At 45.9% G+C, this 5,454-nt stretch overlaps 1 pseudogene; it reads left to right on the forward strand.

Annotated features, from left to right (window-relative positions):
- Positions 1–1,751: 1,751 nt before the first annotated feature.
- On the forward strand, positions 1,752–3,975 carry LOC147431698 (uncharacterized; annotated as a pseudogene).
- Positions 3,976–5,454: the final 1,479 nt, after the last annotated feature.

A 5,454-nucleotide genomic window follows, 5' to 3' on the forward strand; every position in this document is an offset into this window, starting at 1 on the left:
GGTATACTATTTCAGTTTTAGATAACTATTTCTGTCCAGTCTCCACTCTGTATTCCAGTTTCACTGACTGACCCGATGACTTACCAGTAGCTCTAAATACTAACACTAGAATCATCTATCTGAATAGATCAACTCCAATTCCATTCTGGCGATCACGGTGGTTAGAGTTGTTTACTTGTTGACCAGAAAACTCTTCTCCCAGTTAGAATTTCAAATGAAGGATGGAGCCCAAAACCAGTCGTGTTTGAAAACCATCACACTACGTTGACCTTGTTACTGAGGAATTAGAACGAGACTCTGATCCTAAGAAGGACCTGGTGACTGATATTGAGGTTTAGGAGGAGCATAGTCATGCTAATGAGGCCAAGGACTCTCAACACTCCAGTTAGTTGAGAAGGAGAAGGGCTGAGAGGGAAGAACGCAAGGCCAAGAGTTCTCGGACCACACATAGGGATGTTGGGGCCAAAGGCCGAAAGGGTAATCATCACAGTTCTAGTAGAAAATCCAAAGAAAAGACCAAAATTGAGATTGACAAAGAAATTGATTGAGATGCTGATACAGATTATTACAAGAAGTTTTCTAGACGGAGTCAGGCTCCTAAGGTCAAAAGAGGCAGAGACGATGCTGACTGGCATGATTATACCTCTTCATTGAAAATTTCTTTCTTTATTTTCAAAGGTGGGAAGAAAGATGATCCAGATGTTCATATCCAAGCTTTTGAACATTATGCTGAGTTGAAAAATATTGATAAAGATGACTGGGGTGAATACTTTCCTCAGACACTAAAGGATGCAGCAAGAAAATGGTACTACCGTTACCCAGTTTGCCAACTCAGATCATACAACAAATTGCTCAAAGCGTTTAGACTGGAATATTCAGACAAGAGAGGAGATGAGGACATCCTACGTGAACTGGATAAGATAAAGCAAGGAAAATTATCAACCAAAAGTTATGTTGAGAAAATCAAGGAGCTACCCAGGCAGATGCAGGAGCACCATCAGAAAAGAGGTTGCAAGCATGGTTTTTAATGGGCTCCACAGTAAGAAGCTTAGGGAATAGGAGGTGCCCGCACCAACAAAGAAATTCAATGATTTAGTGCAGCGAGCCCTGAAGCTTCAACAACAGGCAAAGAAGGAGAGGAGTCACAAGAAGAGGAGGTCTAGTAGTAGCAATTCTTCCACTGAGAATTTTGATTCTAGTAAGACCTCCATTAGCTCTGAAAGCAGCTGACATCCTTACCAAACCAAGAGGAGTACACATTGTAGTAAGATCCTTGCAATTCCAAAGCTAACTGGAATTGATCATATCCTGATTAAAGATCACCCATGGAGTAAATAGATCTACCTATAAAGGCTTCAAAAAATTCATCCACAATTGGGCCAGTACCCACATTGCATATCCTAAATGAACCTTAATGTACCATTTTTCTTCGGAATAGTAAACCATCGATTAGAATATGGTGCACATGACGGCTCCAAAATTCCCATTTGAATATTTTCACTAAGCAAATTGATAAGTTTTGGCAAGTGAGCTTTAGGAACTGGTATAGGACGCAAGCTCCATGGCGTGTGTGGAACAGTGAAAATAATCATAGGTGAAACAACACTTGGATCCAGACACCCAATCTCACTTGGCTCAAAAGAAAAGCTTTACCATGTTTTTCGAGCATACCTTGAAAACATTTGATCTCCTCTTCGTTGAGGAAACCATCTTCTCCAACCTTTAGCTGTTGCAATGTCTCCTTCGTAAAATTATGTCCTATGTTCTTTGGATTCCTGAGTATAGGCTGTCAAGAAGCCTCCTTGATCATCCCATCACTTCCTTTTGGCAGCGGTGTAGCCACTGGTCTCACTTTCTTTGCAAGAGTCTTGTATTTTGTCTCTACCTGTGCTTCAATTGCTTCACTTGAATCATCCCCAATATGCATAAGTGCTTCATATATACTTAACTCATCATACATGTCCATTGAATGGACCTTAACCACTTCACTTCTGCTTTGTAACCTGTTTTTCTTGATCTCCTCAAGCTCTGACATAGTATCTACATAAGATACCTCTTCAAAGATTCCTGAAATCACATCATCTGATTCAAGCACATCACAACCGTGCAATTCACTTTGGATACCTGAAACATACTGTTTTTTCCACTTTGGCAAATCATTAAATTTTCTGAAAGATACTGAACCTTGAGATGTTAACCCCAAAAACGCCGAGAGAAACCTTCTCTTTGCGAGAACTTCTCCTCACTTGTACCACCATAGTTCCGCTTTATAATGGCACTCCGAGAAAATCCTGTGCAAACATGTGTTCTCTAAACTCCTTGCGTATCTTTGGCATTGGATGATCACGTAGACTATCCTTGTTCCTGACATGGTCAACACATATAGTCAAGAATTGCACTGCTTTCTTACCATCTCAGTTTCGAACCCTGGCATAGGCCAAGCCAGACTATAAATTGATCATTCTTTGACTTTACATTAACCTTTCAATCTTAGCATAATTAAGTAAGCCTTGCTTTCATTTATTGTATTAATCACCCTTAACCTAGCCAAACCGATGTCCATTAAGACCCTGGCGGCAGAACTCATTAATAGATTCGACACCATGCTGTGCCTACTCCCATATCGACTGGCCGTACTCTCAATATCAGGGTGATGTGCCCACGTCGACGACCCTCTCACACCAGGCGCATTGCACAGGCGACGCCATGGATTCACCGAAAGGCTGCAAGCATTGCAACCAAGGCTCATCTCAAAGAGCCCGTAGTTCATGCAGCAGAAGGCTTAGTGGAATACAGCGCTCATGTTGCTGCCAATCTCGTTGGTGTCGTTGGTCAATGCGCTGCCGAATATTTCTGCAAAAGGGGTAAGATTCTGACTGCGTGTCTCTGGCAGAAATTAACATTGCAAGAAGCATTAATTGATTTGTATTTGTATCCTGCTACATTGGTACACAAAAGAGGGCAATTGCTTCATTGAATCGGGCTATGGATCCGACGGTGACCCTGAGGATGAGCGCCCGCATAATGAAGCTGACATCGCAGAGATATTATACAAATACATGGAGATGGTGAAGGCTTCTTATTCGGACGAGAGCATGGCAAACAAATTCAGTGGTTTTGTGGAGAGCAGCGAGGTGGGCAAGCGCTCCAGGTTCTGGGGCGGAGTAGCATCCACGGACACAGAGGTTCATGTGTGCAAGGAGAAGGATGGCACTGTCGTGTTCGTGTTCCGTGGGACGAAGCGGCCTGCGTGCGACGATATGAAGTCGTGTTTTAGGGACACTGCAACAGATGGGTACATGGCCTTGCGACCCGTGAAGCTCTACGATGGGTACTCGAGGACGTGGGCTCAGCCCCCATGAGCGTACGATGGGGCGAGGTGGGAGCGACCAGCGTGGGTCTCAAGGCTGGAGATACAAGCCCACCAAGGATTTCAGTTGGCGCTGAGGGCGTGACGGAAACAAGCTTGCCGAAGGAGAACCTGCAGATGGTGTTTCAGGACATGACGGGAATAAAGGGGAGGCAGGTGCAGAGAGTGCATTCCCGCACGCACACATCACCTGCGTCACCCTGGGTAGCCCCAGCTGAGTGGGAAACAGCGAGTTTAATGCACGCGACTTCAACACGCGTGTCGCCAACAAAAGCTATCGAATTGTGAATCTCAAGGATCCGGTGGCCTGCTTTCCCCATCAGTTCGCTGGCTTCAAGCATGTTGATGGCGCCATCTATCTACCTCACCCACGACCAGATGGACCACATTGTGTGCCAGTGTGGCGGCATTCGCCCCACAAAAGTTTGCCCCACTCTTTGGGACTTCATTGCCTGTGCCTACAGAGGCATGGCCGACCATAAGGCCCCCAACTACGTCAACTCTTTCCGCCAGCTCTTGCAATGATCAATGGTAGCAGTATTGTCGTACCCATTGCGAAAAAAGACGAATCTTTCAAAATCCTGTCTCGAGAGGCAAGGTTATAACCTGGAAATGGGCGACGATCAGCTCGGTGATGCGTTGGCTGAATCTTGTTCTGGAGAGGCAAGGCAAGCAGGCCAGGCCACAGCTGCGCACGACGCCACGAGGGGGAAAGGAGGGAAGGGGGGGGACTGCTTCATGCGTTTTTTTATAAAATTTATTCAACACATCCCGTAGTACGCAAGTTATTCGCCTGTATGGCTTACTATTGTGACTGCCGGTGCTAGCTGCCTTTCTTCGAACCCTCCATTCATACTCCTTTTACAAAGGGACTTCACACGTAATGAAGAGGCAAATACCTTTGTGGAATATGCCTGACTATTGAATAAGTTGATGAAGCTAACAATTTTGGATTCAATTGTTTTAAGAGGAATCTTGTTAGATTCCTTGGGTCATAGGGAAAAGGAAAAGGGATCCTTTTCTGCATTCATGGAGAATAAGAAAACGGCGGGGAGATGCCATGTGGGGAGAGAGAGAGAGAGAGAGAGAGAGAGAGAGAGAGAGAGAGAGAGAGAGAGAGAAGGATTGTCTCGGGCTGACTGACGTGAGGCAATGCATCATGAATGCTAGTTATCAGAGGGGGAGAGGTGTAGATTCTCTCTTTTGTTCGTTTCTCTACCACCTATTGCAGGCGATGGGCTCGGTGAGCACCTTGTGAATGGGAGCGTAGTATTATGAGGCTTCTGCAAGAAAATCATGGGCACAAGGAGGTAGTGTACTGACTGTGTTTCGGAGAGCCAAGACAACAGGCCAAGCCTGTGGAGGGGAGAGAGAGAGTAAGATGCCCAATGTGTGTGTGTGTGAGAGAGAGAGAGAGAGAGAGAGAGAGAGAGAGAGAGAGAGAGAGAGAGAAGAATAAGAAGAAGAGAACTTTAACGTCGTAGGAAACTATCCCAAGGGATCTATCCGGTTATATGAGAGAGAGAGAGAGAGAGAGAGAGAGAGAGAGAGAGAGAGAGAGAGAGAGAGAGAGAGAGAGAGAGAGAGAGAGAGATTGTTATGAGGGTGGCATTGTGGGTAATGATTGGAAGTGTTCGGTCATGCTGCAGAGAGACAGTGGGAGAGGGAGAGAGAGGGCGAAGGTCTTGTATGATTATGGGACAGCTGAGAGCTGAGGAAGAAGGCAGAGAGATGCAGGAAGATGGCAGGAGAGAGTTAAAGCGCAGGACTGCATAGCACTATCAGCCATGGCAGGAGAGCACAGGGGATGCGCACAGCAAATCAAGTTTCCTTGGGGATTTGCAATATCATACCGAATCTATTGCAAAATCCATTGAGCCTGTGGACCTGCTCCATCCGTGCCTTCATGCTCCATCTCCCTCTGCGTGCCATTTGTGGTGCGTCTCCCTCTGCATGGGCTTCAATATTCCACAATGGTCGTGGCAATGGCTTGATGCTTGCCTGGCTCTACAGCTAGTGGTAGGCCCGTCTGATGGTCACCAATAGACTAGGCAGCAGGGCGAGGTGTCCATAGTCGGTGGTAG

The sequence above is a fragment of the Adiantum capillus-veneris genome, chromosome 21 (genome assembly GCF_014529385.1).
Source record: "Adiantum capillus-veneris isolate H3 chromosome 21, ASM1452938v2, whole genome shotgun sequence".
NCBI classification, from domain to species: Eukaryota; Viridiplantae; Streptophyta; class Polypodiopsida; order Polypodiales; family Pteridaceae; genus Adiantum; species Adiantum capillus-veneris.